The following is a 20,118-nucleotide window of genomic DNA, read 5'->3' on the forward strand; positions in this document are numbered from 1 at the left end:
AACTGCTGCACCTGCCAGAATGGTATTCTGGCTCTGATACCAATTGTTGGTATTGAAAAGTTTACTAACTCAATACCAAAATATGTGGGTGATAAGTTTACAAACTCTATCACACCTCTCACTTTCCACTCTCAATAAAATTGGACAAAGAAATAGAGAAATGAGGGAAGCTACAAGCTTTGGAAAAACACTTGGACTTTGATATATGAAAAGAGAGTTTACAAACACAATAGCTTACAAGCTGAAAATGAGAAAGGAATTGGAATGGAATTGATTGTTCTAAAGCCTAGCAAGGAGGCCTATTTATACAAAACAGAAATTGATAAACAATACAACATGGCAGCTATGAAGCACTAGCTGCTGGACACTTTCACACATGGCTGGATGATCTTTACACCCTTTCACACACATGTAGCAACTTTGGATAGTTGGCACACACATGCATTGCATCCTTCCAGCTTGCAAACACAACCTTCGGCTAGCACACAGCAGCTCACATCTCTGCTGTCTTTAACAGATGGAGGAGCAATGATGTTTATATTTGCTGGATACAACCTGGAAAGAAAAGCTAGCATCACATGGACAGATAGTTAGACATCACATGGCTTTTAATTTGAATTTCCAACAAACTCATCGACTAAGAAAGGGAGCAAGCAAGTAGAGGCCACCGGAATAAAAAAAAGTCAGTTTTGATTTGAGCATTTCTGAAAAAAGGAGTCAGAGAACCTTAAAATCCCCAAAAACACTAATTTAAAAACTCCCAATCAAACCCCAAAAGGATGGAGGAAACCCAAATAAAGGGAAAGTCGAGAAATTCAACATACGGTTAGACGCTTCTGACGGCCAATATAATTAAAAGCCTGCATACAGTTTGGTTAATTAACAAATAATGCAGGGCAATTTTTATTTCCAACCAAGTGTACGGACACAAATTATGTTTTTGCAAATGTGTATTTCACTTTCAAGTGAGAATGACTTAGCAATTACATTGTCATTTTTTTCTTTTGAGAAGAAACTATAACATTTTATTAAAATAGAAAAGTGGAATTACACAGAAGTGGATTAGAAATCCACCAAGAACAAAACAAGAAAATCTCTCAAGAGGATCTGATTACAAGTAGCAAAACCTCAACAAAAAAAAAACACACTTAGATTGTCATAAATCAAACACATCAAACAATTAATTATTTAATATGGGAACAATGCCTTTAAACCATGAACATTTAGTGTGGAGAAATTAGAAGTTGAAATAAGCGGAAAACTACATAGGTAGGAGGAAAAAATTCAAAAAATATTGTGATCAATATAAGAACTCAGTTGAAAGTTCAACAGAAAGATCAGTGGAAAATGCACTCACATACCAACTTGAAAGAAAACGTAGTGTTTAAAATGTTTCTCAACTCCAACTTTCAGTACAAAACCAAATTAATTACAGCAGTCAGCATCATGAAATAGTCGGCGCAAAATATTTGATAAAAATGAATAGGCTAAGTATGGGAAAACTTCACCACCATTAATTCAAAACAGTTATTTAAAAGGAAATTCAAAATTAAAAACAAAACAACTTGCCTGGCAAATCCTTCTCCAGGTTTATGAATATTTGAGACAAAGCTGAACCTGAATTAGAGGATTCCTAGTTTTTTTGGGCATAATGTGCAAAATGAAATTAAACCCTGAGCAACATATCGATAACTGGGAAGAGTAATAAACAGTGATCATATACAACCATAGAAGTGTGAATTTTTAAAAGGTACAATTTATAACAACTACTCTGCATTTTTTTTTCTTTTCAAAAGTGATTATAAAATTAACCTGTAATCACATCAGCTTTGAAACACTTCGAAAAATGGATACACAAAAGTTGTAAATCAGTACCCACCCAAAGTAGGAAAACAAAAAAATCAAAATGAAATAACAATTAGGTAAGAACCAAAAACATTAAAACCAAAAGTACAATCATTAGAGAAGTAACAAAGGTGGATAATATAAGAATGTCCTTTCTTTAGTTGTTACTAGTAATATGCCCGCGCGATGCTGCGGGACTTGAATACATCAGCCTTAAATACATGAAAAAGACACATTTAACCTGAAAAACATTCAACATAATCATGAACAAACAAAAAGGATAAACAACACAGAGTCTACTGTTGCTGCCTCAGCAGCATCTTGAACGGGTAGAATACCAATTAACCCCTTCTGTTCCTACTGCCATAACTCATGCTCTACCAATTTGACCAACTTTATCAATTCGATAATCCACCAGTTAGAAAAACCCAACTTACAAACCGCATAACGATCAATTACCTAGAAAAAGGAAAAAGGAAAGTTGGCATTTGAAATTAACTCTGGTCAAATTGAAGAATAAAATATGCAAAATTTTTGCAGTAAAAAGTAATAACGTATGATCCTTCAATGTTTCACCCATAAAATTCCAAATCTATCAATGTTTCACCATATAATTCCAAATCTATAAACACAAAAACGCAGAACAAAGTAAAATTACTTATAAAACCGTGTGCGTGGGAAGCATTTTTATCAAACAGGTAGTGGGCACTAAGCATTCAATTTGACATAATCGAGCTCATCTACACTTGTTTATCCATTGAACAAAAGAGACACTATGAATGTAAATGTTGTTTTTAAACTCAAATCGGACGCGTAAAAGTACTCTTAACATGGTTCGTAAATTTTATTTCATCAAGTGATTTCAAAATTCAACAAATTGAATAAATCAAAACACATAAGAAATATGAAAAATTACATTTAGAAGAACTGGAAGACAAATTTACATTTTTGGGTTTTTTTTTTTTTTTTTTTTTTTTGGTACCCTCCACCACCCACACAAACACAAACACACACACCAGGTTTCGAACCTGGGACCTAGAAGGAATAATACCATCCCAGAAAACTCGTGCATCCACTCAACGAAGCTTTGCTGGCTCTCTATTTTTCTCACCTGCAATTAAGAGTCTAGACCCCCTAATTTATCAATAAACAAATAAACATTGTTAAAAACCCAAAATTACCCAATTGGAATAATGATAACAATTGGACAAAGCAGAAGAAACCGTAGAGAATCAACAGTTCAGAGTCCACAACCTGATACTTTTACCGAGTTCATACAGCTAAAGGAGCAATACAATTACTAAATTGTAAAGAAAAATCTTCAAAAAATAGCATCTAATAGCACATCAGATAGTAAACTTGGAATTAACTACAGATTCTGCAAGACAGCATTTAAGATAGATGTGTAAACAATATGGAATCAAATCTCCACCTAAATGGGTTGTTGGAGAACCTGCAATCCTTGAAAATTGTTGTAATTCAAATCCAAGTAATTAAGATGATTCAAATGGAGCAAAAAGGATTTATCTTACCACCCAACCAAGTATTACTGTTGTTGAAATTCCAATCATAGAGGTGGAAATCCTACTGAAAATTGGGATTAGTGAGGCGAAGTTGAAGGATCTTGATATGTCAAACGACAATTTAAATAAAGATATATCCGTTATGTTTGAGAGTTTGTCTATTTGTAGTTCGGAGAGAATAAAGTCATTATCGTTGGGGTTTAATAATCTTTCAAGCCATTTTACAGGACTCTTCCCAGTTCAATATCAAGTCTCATCCCAGTTTAACAGGACTCTTCCAGAAAGTATTGGTCAACTTAAATTGCTAATTAAATTAGATATATCTCATAATTCAATGAAAATTAAACATACCAGGTGAGCAATACCAGACATTCCTGCCTTCAAGCAACTGGATATTGTCTCCATGTTCAACTAAACCTCCACAGAAAACTGCAAAAAAAATGATGAGAATCATTTAGAAACGGGGAAAAACCGATATTAATAAATAAAAAAGAAGTCGGAGAAAAAATAGAGAGAAAACACTTCCTTTTGCAGAGCCATCCTCTTGATTTACATAGCTAAAAGGTAGCGTTTAATGACAATTAAACACGCATTTAGTTCCTCCATGTTTTTTACATAATCTCTTTTTATATTTGCAAATATAACTTTCAAAACCGAAACTCTCTAATTTCACACAAAAATGTAAATTTGCACAGTAATTACTACAATTTGAAGCAAAATTCAAGTTACCCAATACTCCAATTCAACAATTAACAAAAAAAACCAATATTCCCAACGAAGAAAACAAAACACAAACAAATGAAACCCAAAATAAAGAATCTACACTTTGTAGAGAAAGATAACTTTACCTCCCTCCATGCACAGTAATTGAAATTCCAGATAATGGGTTTGTTGGGTGGTGGCGGTGATTTTGCTGCAAGAGAAAGTTGGAGAAAATGGACAAAAATGTTAGTAAAATGAAGAACAAAAACCATTAATCAGACAACCCAAATTCAGTTTTCCATTTAGCATTTTTCCAAAAGAAGGCAATCAATTGCTGACACATGTAAAAAATCAGAGTTTGAAAACTAAAAATCAAGCAAGTTGAGGAGCAGAAGCAGGTGACTGTGGACGATACAGAAGTTTTTTAGAGAAGATCAAAATATATAATCTAGAAAAACAAATAAAGCAGCCAATCCAAAGTTAAATAAACAGAAAGAAAAAAGGGGAGAAAAAGACAACCTGAATTCAAAATGTTCCACATGCTGTATTCAAATTGATTACAAAACGATTACATATCTGAAATTGATATCAACTCACCTAAACACTTCATTTTCTATATTCTATTGGGTTTAATTTTTTTTTTCTTTTTTTTTTTCATTTTTACCATACCAATCTGTGCATTTTTCTGTCAGTATGCCTTAACTTTTGAGTCACTATATACACCTACTATATAACCCCCCCCCCCCCCCGCTCTCTCTCTAGCTATCCTTTTAAATAGCTTTATCATAAACCCATGCTCACTTTCACCCAACAACAAAAGAAACAGAGGAGAAAGGAAGACACCACATTTAATTAATTCATGATTCTGTCTAATTAGCTTTGATTGAACTGGAAAGCATCAAAAGAAGGTCATACATTATCAGCAGATGTTCATGCAGTGCAGCTGAGTTCTTCAAATCATTAAAAACATCCTACTTTATTTCAATTGAAAACTAAATCAAATCAGATAATCCAAAAGCACACAGAAAACCCACAAAATTAGAAAGGCAAAATTTAAACACAACCCCCAAACTTACAAAAGCAAAATTTAAACACAATATTCATCCCTAAATTGAAAACCACCCATCCAAAAAAATAAATTAGATGCACTAACAAAGCTAAAAAATATGGCCAATATCAAACTCACCTTGATGCCCAGTGGATCTGGAACCATGGTTGGAGAAGAAGAGAGAATGAAGCTGCCCTAAAGGTCACCGAGCATCAGGTTCTGAGTGGGAGGTGAAATAAATTAAAAAAAAAAAGGAAATTTCAATCTATTTGTAAATCCAAAATCATAAAACCCCATATTTGAGCAAAACAAAACCCCCAAGATACTCGAAAAACTTACAGGATTGACGATTTCCTGAAAACCAAGCTTTTCTAGGTTAAAAATTTCTTCCCGAAGGCAACAGATCTAACATACTTGGAAAGAAAATTCGATCACGAATTGGAAAAGAAAAAAGAAAAAACTGAGAGTGAGAGAGAGACGAACCTTCAATACGGATGCTAGCGATCCGGAGCCCGAGAAATCTGTGGAAGCAAATGGAAGAGCCCTGATTTTCCATTTTTCTTCCGTTCTAGGATGAGAGAAACGGAAGAGATGGGAGTTGTGGCCGCTAGGGTTTGAGAAGGACAGAAACAGGAAGAGTGAGAGATGAGAGAGAGAGTCGGGAGAGAGGGGGGGGGAAAGAAAAGGCAGTGGTAATTTTGTAAATAAAGTGAAATTCGACTCAAACCTACGGACACAATTACCCTCTTAACTTTTAATAATTACTCTCCAACCCAGACACAAATTTGGTGGCTGTGATGTAAATAAGGCAAAATCAAGGGGGGAAATTTTGACTGTAGCTAAGCTACAGTCAAATCCCTCCTCAATTTTAGAATAGATAATATTGTGGAGAAGCATTAAGAATTACACAAAGAACGAAGTAGTGCACAATAAAATATAACATATAAAGCATTTAGCACTATTAAACATGACACAATTTGAAAAAGAGTAAATTGTACAAATGGTCCCTCAACTTTAATCAAATTGGAGCAATGGTCCCTCAACTAAAAATCCATTACCATTGGTCCCTCAACTTATCAAAATGTGTAGTTATAGTCCTTTTCATCAATTTTGTCAAAATTTTGTCAAAATAAGCTATGTTGGAATGACCATTTATATAATTAGGGTCCCTTAACTCATCAAAGTGTATAATTATGGTTCTTTTCGTCAACTATGTCAAAAAATTTGTCAAAACGAGTTATATTGGAAGGACCATTGTTACAATTAGGTTAAAGTTAAATGACCATTTCTCCACTTGAATTAAAGTTCAGGAACCAATGGTAATGGATTTTTAGTTGAGGGACCATAGCTGCACGTTTTGATAAGTTGAGGGACCAAAGGTAATGGATTTTTAGTTGAGGGACCATTGCTCCAATTTGATTAAAGTTGAGGGACCATTTGTACAATTTACTCTTTGAAAAACTATAAGGCTTAGAAAATTTGATCCAGATGCTTTGTATTTATTTTGGTTATTATAAATCCACTGTAAAGTAAAATTGAATCCTAACCTAATTATAATTGTTGTAGTACACAGAGTTTGGCGCAGAGCAGTTGATATATAACTATTAAAATTTACCTTCTATATCTTGATAGCGTGTTGGGGTTTCTGAAAGAGGGCGCTGTGGAATCTGAACCCTTTTCTTGTTCGGAAATGAAGGTTTAATTGAAATAGAACCAGAAATTTTCAGGTTGGCTTTAGCCCTCTTTGATCCTTTTCCTCTGAAGGTTTAATTAAAATCATCTTCAGCTTGCTGTTTCCCGTCTGTAATAAAGCAAACCGAATGGAAAGAAAAAAAAATTGCATTAGTCAAACTATAGTATACGTAAAACCAAAATGTGAAACACCTAGAAGTGTATGTTAACATTTAGGATATACTCAAGTGTTTCAAATGATGTCAATATCATGTACTGTACTGACAAAGTAAATATTTCCAGACTGATGCATCGAAAGTGCATGTAGACACACACTAGTACAAAAACATGTTTGCGCGACGCAGAAAATTTCGTCGCGCAACGTATGTTTGCGTGACGTTTTGTGCGTCGCGCAAAATTTTAGCGCCAAACCATCCCAACTTTGTGTGACGCAGGTGCACATACGTCGCGCAAAACTGTTTTACGCAACATATGTGGCGTCGCGCAAAGTCGACGACTTTTTTTTCTAAAATAACGACACACAAGGGCCTTTTTCTTCACACTCAACCTCTTTCTTTCAGACTCTCCATCTCTCTCAACCTTCAGGTATTGTATTTATTTGATTAATTAATTAACTATTTATTGATTACATTTATGTTTGGATTTTTTTATTTTTGTGTATTTATGTTTTTCTTTAATTATCTTTGTCAATGCTTATTTTTAACAAGTTGAGTTTTGGTTTTGAACAATTGAATGAGTAGAATGAATGACTAGGAGTATGAAGGATTTTGATAGGTTTAGGGAAACAAAAGCTAAGAAACTGCAAGTTGCTCAGTTAACTTGATCCAATTTAGGGATAGATTGATGTGTGCAAAAAAATGATTTCATTTCTCACCAAATTGGGAGGAGGAAACTAGAATGTTAGACATTTAGAGAAGAATCCAGTTTACAGCTTTGTCAAACCACTATTCTATTATGTGGTTAGTAATCATTTTACGTGTAGTCTCTACCCTTTATGATTTTGAATACGTAGTCTCATCATATAGGTCCTTAAACAATAATTTTAAGGCATGAGTGGAAGAGGTATACAAGAAGTTAAAACTGTGGAACATAGGAAAAGAAAAAAAAAAACTTTGCGCGACGGAGGTACACATGCGTCGCGCAAAGTTTTTTTTTTTTTTGCCTTTTGCTTTGCTTTTGGGGGTTTTGCATTCGCTTTTTCTTTTGTGGTATCCACTTGTGTAAATATTTTAAATTGACGATCGAATTAGTTCCTTGCATTCATATAGGATCCAAGAGTGTAGCTGTAAAAAATCATCAAAATCGGAGTTAAAATAACCGTTAACTCGTTATTTTTTCTTTTATAACCGTCGAAAAGTTTTGTCCCGTTACTTGATCTATGAAGGTTTGTTTTTTGGCATTTTTGGCGTATGTGATCTCAAAGCATATACAAACAAATTTGACGGTTAGATCGTTGAAACTAGTTTTGTACAATGTGTATCCCATTAAAACAATAGATTCCCTAACACTTATATTTTATTTATACTTTCATCAAGTATAACATAAGATTTTGTGGTATCCACTTGTGTAAATGTTTTAAATTGACGATCAAATCAGTTCCTTATATACATATAGGATCTAGGAGTGCAGCTGTAAAAAATCATCAAAATCGGAGTTAAAATAACCGTAAAATCTTGATTTTTTTGTTTATAAACGTCGAAAAGTTTTGTCCCGTTACCTGATCTCTGAAGGTTTGTTTTTTGCCATTTTTGGTGTATGCGATCTCGAAGCATATACAAACAAATTTGATGGTTGGATCGTTGAAAATAGTTTCATACAATGCGTATCCCATTAAAATGATAGATTATCCAACACTTATATTTTATTTATACTTTCATCAAGTATAACATAAGATTTTGTGGTATCCACTTGTGCAAATGTTTTAAATTGACGATCGAACTAGTTCCTTGTATTCATATAGGATCCAGGAGTGTAGCTGTAAAAAATCATCAAAATCGGAGTTAAAATAACCGTGAAATCGTGATTTTTTCATTTATAACCGTTGAAAAGTTTTGTCCCGTTATTTGATCTCTGATGGTTTTTTTTTTTTCATTTTTGCCGTATGCGATCTTGAAGCATATACAAACAAGTTTGATGGTTGGATCGTTGAAACTAGTTTTGTACAATGCGTATCCCATTAAAACAATAGATTCCCTAACACTTATATTTTATTTATACTTTCATCAAATATAACATAAGATTTTGTGGTATCCACTTGTGTAAATGTTTTAAATTGACGATCGAATTAGTTTCTTGTATTCATATAGGATCCAGGAGTGTAGCTATAAAAAAATCATCAAAATTGGAGTTAAAACTACCGTGAAATCATGATTTTTTCGTTTATAGCCGTCGAAAATTTTTGTCCCGTTACTTGATCTCTGAAGGTTTGTTTTTTGCCATTTTTGGCGTATGCAATCTCGAAGTATATACAAACAAGTTTGACGGTTGGATCGTTAAAACTAATTTCGTACAATGTGTTTCCCATCAAGTTCAATGGTGTATATATATATATATATATATATATTTAAGGCTGGAAAAAAATCCCAAAAATCCCAAACCAAACCAAAAAATTCCCGAAACCAAACCGAAAAAATCCCAAACCGAAATTCCCGAAACTTTCGGTACCCAATACCGAACCAATCCCGAAATTTCGGTACGGGAATCGGTCTCATGTTTTTGGGATTTCGGTATTCCCAAACCGAACCGAAAAAAATATATATATTATTTAATTTTTAAATATATATTTAGAATTTTAATAGCCGTTGGATTCTGTTGAGATTTAATCTCAACCATTGTTATGTTTTAAAGCCGTGTCTCTGTCTGACTCTCTCTCGGTCCCTCTCTCGAGTCTCGACAGTCTCTCACTCTCACCCTCACCTCACTTCACCTCACCTCAGACCTAAATCCCGATCTCTCTCGGTCTCTCTCGACAGTCACTCTCGGTCTCTCCTCGCCGATTTGTCTCTCCTCCCACATCCGTCGCCTAAATCCCGAATCTACCCGCACGGCCACACCAGTCCTCATTCCTCTGGGTCCTCACTCCTCACCTGAATCGCGCCTTCACCCACTGTCCTCCATACCAATCCTCAATCCGCACTCCTCCTCATTGCAAAAGGTAAGAAATTCCTGCAATAAACTCACCCAAAGTTCATACAAATTGTTTGATTCCAAATTTGATTAGAGATTTTGAATTTGGGTTTCTGAAATTAGGGTTTCTAAATTAGGGATTTTGAATCGACGGAGAGGTTAGGAACCCGCTACTTTCTGATCTATATCGCTATTGTGTATATGTGATTCTGTATAGCCACCCCTTGTTTGGTCCCAATTAATCATGTCCCTTCTTCATGTCCACTGTTAAGTGGTAAGACGTATCAGCAGTGGATACTGCATAAATTGTTTGTTTAAGAAAGTTTGTCCAAACGAGCGGCTGAAGTTTAAAATCGGAGTTGAATAATATTTCACTCTCAATGTATATGAATTCCGGTGTATTTGGGTAAATGAATTCTGGTGTATTTGACTGAACTTGTTTGCATTATGTTTTTCGAAGTGCTTGGTTATGTGTTTTCAGTTTTTCAAAGTCTGCTCATGTTGTGGCTTCTTGTAAAATGTATAGAGTTGATTAGATCCATAGAAGAATCTAGAGTTTTTCAAAGCTTTCACAAACATGATTAATATCACAGTTTCATTCAATAAATTGGGATGTGAATGAATGATTATGCTTTTGTTATGACTTAGGTTTCTCCATCAAATCAACCCACCAAATGTTTAGCTTTTTATGAATCAAACCTCCATGTTTAGATTTAGTTCGTGACCCTCCCCATTTGTATGTAATCTGTATGCAGGTCTATGTCTTTGTTGGTTGTAGGGAAAAGAGATATCAAGACTTGAAATTCCAATAATCTTATGTGATGATGATGTTCAAGTTTTAGGTTTATTGATCTTGTTGGAATCCATTTATGAAACCCCTTGTTTCTGGCATTACTTCCGTTTGGTATGTGTGTATGATGAGATGTGAGATTCTCTTATTCCCTTTGATTTGAGGTGCTATTTGTTGATGGGTTGCTTTATCGAATGCTTTTGAAGAAAGGAACCTCCTTTTTGCTTTTCTCAGGCATATGATTTCCTGTTTTATGCCATATTCCCTTTGCCTTATTTAGCACCTTTCTTAACTCTTAATCACTTGCGCTGAGTTGAGTGGATTGAATAAGTCAATCTGGTTGATTACTGCGTAACTTTGTTAAATTCAAGGTTTGTTAAGGAGTTGATTGAATAACTCAAACTGGTTGATTACTGAGTAACTTGTCATAGGATTAGGATTTATTGAATTAATATCACATTCTCTAACGCTCAACGATTCACTAATGTGCATTGTATTTGTTAACTCATATATGCCCTTGCAGTTAATATATAGTATTTGTTCTCTTCTTTTCTGTTATGGAAGAGTGATAAATATGCATTGAGAACTTGTTTTTGCTGAACTGTGGTTTATTGATTGGAATTTGGATATATGCTGAACTGTGGTTGTGATATATTAATGTGCATTGTTATTTTATTTGTTAGGATGGACGGGTCTAGTAGCCAATCTAGTACACCTATGGTCTCGGTATTAGGAAAACGAAAACAAACCCAACCTAGTGGTACCCTTCAACTAGGCACTCCCTCACCTCAAGATTATTTGCATAATGATTATTATGAAGATTATTGGGATGATGATCCGGATGTGGAGGAGGATATTGCATTAGAACAAATAGAAGAAGAGGAGGAAGAGGGGGAAGAAGGGGAAGAGGAAGTAGAAGAAGTAGAAGAAGTAGTGAGACAATGGGATGATCCTCCTCGGAAAAAGGGCAATAGGAGAAAGGGTCCAAGTCCGGCATGGAATGATGCTAAGAGGGTAACTATCACCGATAATAATGGGGAGAAATTGTTCATGGCCAAATGCAAGCATTGCAAACTCTTAGTACCGGCACACCCTAGAACTCATGGGACGGCGGGAATTCTTAAGCATTTGAGGAAATGCCCGGGTTCTAGTCTCTTTGAGAATGTGGATCCGAACCAATCTACATTGACACAAGCGAGGATGGGAGGTCCGGTTGTCACTCACACTTTCAATAAAAAAAGACTTGATAGGAGATGTGTGAGGTGGATTATAATAGCGGAGATGCCTTTTAGGGTGGTTGATCAAGAAGACTTTCGAGCTTTTATTCGTGACTTGAATCCAAAGTACAAACTTCCTAATAGGCATAAGGTGGCGGCGGCAGTTTTGGAGTTGTATTTTGAAGAGAAGGCAAAAATAAAAAGTGTGATTGAGGGATTGAGAGTGAGTATTACAACCGATACTTGGACCTCAATTCAAATGATAAACTACATGGTTATCACGGCCCATTTTTTGGACGCTAATTGGGGATTGCATAAGAGGATCCTAAACTTTGTCCAAGTTACTTCTCACAAGGGTGATGATATTGGAAGATGTCTAGAGGTTTGCTTGAATGATTGGGGCATAGACAAGGTGTTTAGCATTACCGTTGACAATGCTAGTGCAAATGACACCGCTATTGCATACATGAAAGGAAGACTCAAGTCAAATGGTACTCTTTTACTTGATGGGGCTCACTTGCACATGAGGTGCGCTTGTCACATCCTCAATTTGATAGTTAAAGATGGAATGACGGAGCTTAGTAGGGAAATTGATGCCATAAGAAATTGTGTGAAGTTTATACACTCATCCCCGGCAAGGTTGAAGTCTTTTAGGGAATATTGTGTCTTGTTGAGATTTGATAGGATGTCAAGTATCCCTTTTGATGTTGTCACAAGGTGGAATGCCACGTATCAAATGTTTAATAGTGCTTTCAAGTTAAAGAAGTGTTCTCTAAGATGGCCTTTGAGTGTGACTCTTTTATTGCTTACTTTAAAGATGAGGTCTCGAAAGAGGTTAATGGGGTGACAACAAAGGCCAAGCGGGTGGGTCCTCCGGAGGTGGATGATTGGGAAAGGTTGGTGAGTTTTGCTCACTTTCTCAAAAAAATTTATGATGCCACCTTGACATTGAGTGCAACCCTTACTCCAACGTCACACTTAATACTTAGCACGGTGATTGCCTTGCAAGTGGAGATAGAAGAACAAATTTTAAACGCCTCTAATGCTACTTTGCAAAGTGTGGCTACCTCAATGAAGCTCAAGTTTGACAAATATTGGGGTGACTTTGAAAAGGTGAATCCTATTCTCTTTGTAGCCCAATCACTCGACCCGAGGTACAAATTTGATATGTTGGAGACAAATTTAGAAGAGCTCGACTATGATTGTGACAAAATAAGGGAGGAGAAAGTAAGGGTTAAAGGCTATGTAACCGAGTTGTATAATGCATATAAGGAGGGAGGGATCCTTAGTGGTAGTAGTGGTAGTAGTACTAGTAGTAGTGCTACCTCAAATATGGAGCAAAGATCAAGTGTTGTACTAGATGATGGGGCAGGGGGTGTGATGGTAGATATTGATGTTGCTTCAAGGATGACAAAGAAGATCCAAAGAAAGAGAGCGGAGGCACAACAAAATGAGATAGCCAATGAAGTGGATATGTACTTCAATGATCCACATCAAAGCCTAACATATGAGGGTTTCAATCTTTTGGATTGGTGGAAAGGAAATTGTGGTCAATATCCAATTCTTAGTAAAGTTGCTAAGGATGTATTGGCCCTTCCTAGTAGCACCGTTGCTAATGAGAATGCCTTTAGTCTTGGTGGGAGAGTTGTTGATCCTTTTAGAGCTTCCTTAACACCTAAAACGGTTGAGGCTTTAGTGTGTACTAGTGATTGGCTTAGAGGAAAAGAATTTTGTTTCTACAAGGAGCCTACACTTGACGAATTATATTTCTACGAGGAGCTTGAACGCTTAGAAAAAAGTAAGCGAACAATTTAATTTCCTCTTTTATTTTCTTAGTATTTATTATCTATTACTATTACACTATAATTCAATCTAAATGATTTGTGGTTTATTGTTTTAGGCATGGCAAATTTGGGAGGTGAGGAGAATACAACACAAGAAAATGAAATGCCACCTCCACCTCCACCTCTTCGACCACCTCAAGTTGAAGTTCAACGTCAAAATCAAATTAATCAATCATTACCTCCACGACCACCCATTTTTAGGGGAAGGGCTCAACCACCAATATCAAGGGGAAGGGCTCAACCATCTACATCAAGGGGAAGAGTACAAGTACCAACAAGAAGAGGGCAACCACAACCATCAACAAGATCAAAGGGCCGAAGGGGCCGAAGAGGCCAACAATCTTCATAAATGTTAAGCTTTGCTTTTTTGCTTTTGGTTTGTAATTTAATTATTTTGAAACTTTGGCTCGTAACTAATTTTTTTTCTTTTGGGTTTGTTACTTTATTTATTTTAAAACCTTGGCTTGTAACTAATTTTTTTTGCTTTTGGATTTGTTACTTAATTTATTTTTATTCCATGCATTTGTAGTAGAAATTGAAATGGGCCTCTTAGCAGATTGCAGCCCAAAAGTGTTAAAAGGTTCAATTTTAGCCCAAAAACCTAATATTTTAGTCCAAAAGCCCAGAAGCCCAAATTCATTTCGGGATTCCCGATTTGTCCCGAAATCCCGAAACTATTTTGGGATTCCCGAAAATTTGGTTTGGGATCGGTATTGAAATTGGGATTCCCGAAATTTTTTGGTTTGGGAATCGGGACAAGGGTTTCGGTATGGGATCCCATACCGAACCACCCCTATATATATTTACGAAGTAGGTTTTAATTTATTTACTTTGTACTCATAAGCAAAAGGGCAAAAACAAAAAAAACAAAACAAAAAAAAAACTTTGCGTGACGTACTTCGCCTGCTTCGTGCAAAGTTTTTTTTTTTTTTTGGGGGTTCTTGCATTGCTTTTTTCTTTTGTGGTATCCACTTGTGCAAATGTTTTAAATTGACGATTGAATTAGTTCATTGTATTCATATAGGTTTAAAGAGTGTAGCTGTAAAAAATCATCAAAATCAGAGTTAAAATAACCGTTAAATCGTGATTTTTCGTTTATAGCCGTCGAAAAGGTTTGACCCGTTATATAATCTCTGATTGTTTATTTTTTGCAATTTTTGGTGTATACGATCTCGAAGCATATATAAACAAGTTTGACGGTTGGATTGTGGAAACTAGTTTTGTAAAATGCGTTTCCCATCAAAACGATAGATTTACTAAAACTTGAGAGTTTATTTATACTTTCATCAAGTATAACATACGATTTTATGGTATCCACTTGTGTAAATGTTTTAAATTGACGATCGAACCAGTTCCTTGTATTCATATAGGATCCAGGAGTGTAGCTGTAAAAAATCATTAAAATCGGAGTTAAAATAACCGTGAAATCGTGATTTTTTCGTTTATAACCGTTGAAAAGTTTTGTCTCGTTACTTAATCTCTGAATGTTTGTTTTTTGCGATTTTTGGCGTATGCGATCTCGAAGTATATAAAAACGAGTTTGACGGTTGGATCGTTGAAACTAGTTTCGTACAATGCGTATCCCATCAATTTCAATACATTCACAAAGACTTGAAGTTTATTTATACTTTCATTAAGTATAACATAAGATTTTGCGGTATCCACTTGTGTAAATATTTTAAAATGACGATCAAATTAGTTCATTGTATTCATATAGGATCAACGAGTGTAGCTATAAAAATCATCAAAATCGGAGTTAAAACTACAGTTAAATCGTGATTTTTCGTTTATAACCGTTGAAAAATTCCTGTAACTTGAACTTTGAAAGTTTGTTTTTTGTCGATTTTTGGCAAATGCAATCTCGAAGTATATACAAACAAGTTTGACGGTTGAATCGTAGAATGCGTATCTCATCAAGTTGAATGGTACATATATTTATTAAGTAGCTTTAATTTTTTTTATTTTATACGTATAACACTTAAGAAATTGAATGGTATATATATTTATTAAGTAGTTTTAAATTTATAATTGTAGTTCGGATCAGATTTTTTTGTAGAAAAATATATTATTGTGGGTTATGTTAAAAAAAATTGAATTTGAAAGAAATAGAGTCAAATTTTCAATAAATTTTATAATAATTAAAAAAAAAACTTACGCGACGCATTGGTTGATGCGTCGCGCAAACACCCTTTGCACGACGCACCAACCAATGCGTCGCGCAAGCTGTTGAAATTTTGGCGGTACGATTGAAAAAAATAGGCGTTTTTTTTTAATTTTTCTCAAATTACTTATAATTGCTCTCACTTGGTCTCTCTCTTCCTTCTCGCTCATCTCGCCCTCTCTCTCACTCCGTCTCGCTCTTCTCTCCCACTCCGTTAGATGAATTACAAAGACGAAGGAAGACAGCAGCCACTACCCACCCATCTGCTTCTCCTCCGCTCCACCCTCCGTCGGCGTTTTGGGCGTTTTACCTGATAGGGATGTGCACCACCAGCAGAGCCGCGACTTGTGGTGCGCATTCAACCGAGAGTCACACACTGACACAAGTACACTATTTGCCTGTAATCTTCGTCTCCGCACAACACACATACGTGGGTCGGTAAGCCCTTCCAATTTCCCAATCATTTCCCTTCTCAAATTTTGACATATATGAATTCCCAGTATTCCAATTACCAGGAATTCACACTGTTTGCTGCTTGCGTTCCCATTTCACTGTAAATTTCAATCCTCACTGCCATTTTTCACCTTAGTTTCCAGTAATCAGTGAGAAAAAGTGTAAATTTACCTTTTTAAATTTGTGGGTTTTCGTTTTATTACCGTATAATGGCGATTTCTATGCTTTACGGAGCTCAGAATCTCAAACTTGTCAATGGAATAATAGCAGTAACACTAAGTGGGTTAGGTTCTGGTGGGAAAAATTACCCTTATGGGGTTTTTCCCAGAAGGGTTTAGTGAGCTATGGCGGTAGGAGTCGAAAGACCAGAACTTTAGTAGGACCGATATGTATTGTGTCATCCTCAAGGCCTGCTTCCCAGTCTAGGTTCATACAGCACAAGCAGGAGGCTTTCTGGTTCTATAGGTTTGTCTATAGTGTATGATCATGTTATAAACCCTGGGCATTGGACTGAGCCCGCTGAACTTTACAATAGGAATAGGTGGTGGTGGATATTTGAGGTGGAACTGGGGTACGACTCTTGGCATTGTTAAGCATGTGGACGCCAAGAATGTGACCATTCTTGACCAATCGCCGCACCAACTTGCCAAGGCTAAGGAGAAGGAGCCCTTGAAGGAATGCAGGAAAATTGAAGGGGATGCCGATGATCTGCCGTACCCAACTGATTACGTGGATCGATATGTCTTTGCTGGAAGGTACAATTTCTGCTTGTTGCTTCCTATAATCAGTGTAATGAATTTGCATTTAAAGGAATCTCAAAGTGTAATGTGTTTACATTTAAAGGAATGTCAAGTGGCGTTTTGAGCAATGGGGTTATTTGTCTGAAGTTCGGGTGTAGAAATGTATCATAAATTTAGCCAAGCTTATTATCACTTATTTCAAATTTTAGTGTCAAATTCTGTTATAATGTTTCCTTGTTGTCAGGTTTGTTTCAGATTTACATCTTTTTCTTTTTGCCTTTGCTAGATTTTCAATTTTGTTATAATGTTTCCTAGCGGGTTAATAGCACTTTATCATATTATACATGTAAAGCTTGGCATGCCCGTCTTTGCTTCAATCTTGAGGTCCAGTAGGTTTTAGTGTCAAATTCCATTTGACCATGAATTGTAGATCATCACCTGCTTTAAAATTCAAAACTTGTCTGCCTGCTTTGAATTGGAAGGATTCAGTTTAAGTTTAAAATAGGGAATAAGTTGACTTACTTTGAATTGGAAGGATTCCGTTTAAGTTTGCCTGCTTTGAATTGGAAGGATTCAGTTTATGTTTAAAACTTGTGATTTAAGTTGTTGAGTTTTTGGCTTTCGCTTCAAAATGCTCATGGATTAAGGAAAATTTCCTGTTATTTGATTTAGTCCTCTCAGTTCTCGTATGTGGTTATGCATCTATTGCGAATTCTTAGGGCATATCGCATTTGTCTTTAGGCATTCAATTATTTAGAGTTACCGTACTTACTCTTGCACTCTTGTCACCATTGATGATCTATCTACCTGTGTATTTACTTTGTTATATATATTTTGGGTCGTGTCTGTAATTTGTACTTCTATAGTTAAGTGTGTGGGGTTTGGCGTTTTGATGTTTTAAGGTCATTTAATTGCAAATAAATGGTTGAATTTTTCAGTGCAAAGTGTTAACTAGATTTCTTGTGGGATATGGTCAATGATTGGGCAATCTCTATGGGATTCGGTATCTAGAATTAAAGATTACTCCATTCTTTTCTGTTAATGTGGATTGATATGCTGTTGTATCTTCAGTCGGTTCCCTTTTTCAGGAGGTTATGATGTCTTTGGGGCTTGGTGTCATTCTACAATGTAGTTTTTATTGTAGGGTTTTTATTTTTGGGTATATCTCTTGTATTGCTGGTCCATTGCTTGTGTATTTTGCTGTTTAGCACATTTTAGTAAAATTTATCAATCTTCTACAAAAAGCATTATTTTTGTAAAGTGATCTGTATATTTGTGCATGGCCTAAAGTGTGTTTTTCCCTGTAGGCATCTCCAATTCATTTAGCTGGAAGGCAAGTTTACATTGAGGAGCAGAGACTAAACACCACTGGATTAGCAGCTCGAGGAAGTATGTGCTTAATTTCATTATTTTTTACTTAACATCTTTGATGTGGCAAAATTGTCAGACTTATGAATGCATGATGTTATTCTTAAATACTGTATCTATTGGAAAAACATGAATGTAAGGGGATGTATCGGGGATGTTGTGTGGAGTCCTCGAGTGGCCCTTACGGTTGTGTTTGTCCTAATGTTGGCAGCTGCTGCAAGGAAGTGGTGTTGCCTTCATAAATCTTAGAAATTTTTTGTAGTAGAGATAGAGAACATACTTTTTCCCACTCAGTCTCGGAATCAAATTTGCATTGCAATCTTCCTTCTTCTAAGATGTCGTTTAGATGTGCATTACTAGCGTCAAGGTTTTTCATGGAACCAAATCATTTGTCCTGTTCATGAGCTTATTGAGTCTGTTGGCATAGCCAGCATTTAGAATGTGATCTACCAAACTATTAAGAATCTATGCATCTGTTTTCCTTAGAGATAACATTTAATTTGCTCAACTTTTGGTCTCCTTACGTGGATTTTGAATTTTTCAACCAGGAGGAAGGGGCAGAGGCAGAGGAGGTTACCAAATTGACGCCACAAGGGGGCGTTTTGGTGGCCGGAGTTCAAGCAAGGGTAGTTACGGATGGAGATTACAACAGACTGAGAGGCAATGGTTTTCATCAGCGTGGCAAGGCTACACCACCAGCCGATACTTAGTAGCCTGATGCATCAAGCCTAAAAGACTACTTGTTGTAGTTTTTTCTTTTATGTTTGTTTTTTTTTTTTGGTCAATTAGTTTTTTCTTTTATGTTTGAACATCTTGTATGTACATTTTCATATATTTTATAATTAAATATTTTTTCTTGGTTTATTAATTATTGTTTATAATTTAATTACAATATTTATAAAAAATTAAATAAAAAAATATTTTTACCAAAAAAGAAAAGAAAAAAAAAGACTTTGCGTGACGAGGAAGCGTCACGCAAAGTGTCTTTGCACAACGCAGGTCCCTACGTAGTGCAAAACTACTTTGCGCGACGCATGTACCTGCGTCGAGCAAAGTAGTTTTGCACGACGTAGGAGGTACGTCGTGCAAAGTAGTTTTGCACGACGCAGGTACATGCGTCGCGCAAAGTAGTTTTGCACGACGTACTTCTTCGTCGCGCAAACCCTTCCGTCACCACCTTGGCGCGACGGTTGGCGTGCGACGAAGGTTCGTTGCGCTAATGTTTGCGTGACGATTTTTTGACTTTGTGCGACGAAGGACCTGCGTCGCGCAAAGTGTTTTTTTTACTAGTAGTAATGTTATGCTGCATCCTATCTCCTCTATTGTTTAAGAAAACAATATAGAACAACATTTGAACACATTTTATGACCTAACAATTGCACTATGAACAGATGGAACAAAACTGAAATCCAAGTAATTAAAATGCTGGTATTGATTCTTTGACTACACTAAACCTGTATGCTAACTGCAAATAAAACTTTGCATATGCGTTATACATCAAAGATACCCGATGATTTAGTTAAGGGTGCATTCTGAGTGACAAATATATTAATTCCCAAAGCATCTTCCATGCTCTTGTAAATACTAACCAAATTATTGATAATCTCAT

The 20,118-nt window shown here is 35.8% G+C and overlaps 1 long non-coding RNA gene and 1 pseudogene across 6 annotated transcripts; one reads left to right on the plus strand and one right to left on the minus strand.

Moving 5' to 3' along the window:
* Positions 1 to 2,676: 2,676 nt before the first annotated feature.
* Positions 2,677 to 5,600, minus strand: LOC126595557 (uncharacterized). 6 transcript variants are annotated; one of them, XR_007613600.1, is made up of 6 exons: positions 5,458 to 5,600; positions 5,257 to 5,337; positions 4,217 to 4,281; positions 3,720 to 3,797; positions 3,378 to 3,429; positions 2,677 to 2,979 (listed from the first exon to the last, which is right to left on the minus strand). It is a non-coding gene; the product is annotated as an uncharacterized LOC126595557 (long non-coding RNA). The 6 variants fall into 6 exon arrangements; XR_007613598.1 differs by having other exon boundaries at positions 3,378 to 3,432; XR_007613597.1 differs by lacking the exon at positions 3,378 to 3,429 and having other exon boundaries at positions 2,677 to 2,956.
* Positions 5,601 to 16,610: 11,010 nt separating this feature from the next.
* On the plus strand, positions 16,611 to 19,372 carry LOC126595553 (2-methyl-6-phytyl-1,4-hydroquinone methyltransferase, chloroplastic-like; annotated as a pseudogene).
* Positions 19,373 to 20,118: the final 746 nt, after the last annotated feature.

This window comes from Malus sylvestris, chromosome 13, assembly GCF_916048215.2.
Source record: "Malus sylvestris chromosome 13, drMalSylv7.2, whole genome shotgun sequence".
Classification (NCBI taxonomy): domain Eukaryota; kingdom Viridiplantae; phylum Streptophyta; class Magnoliopsida; order Rosales; family Rosaceae; genus Malus; species Malus sylvestris.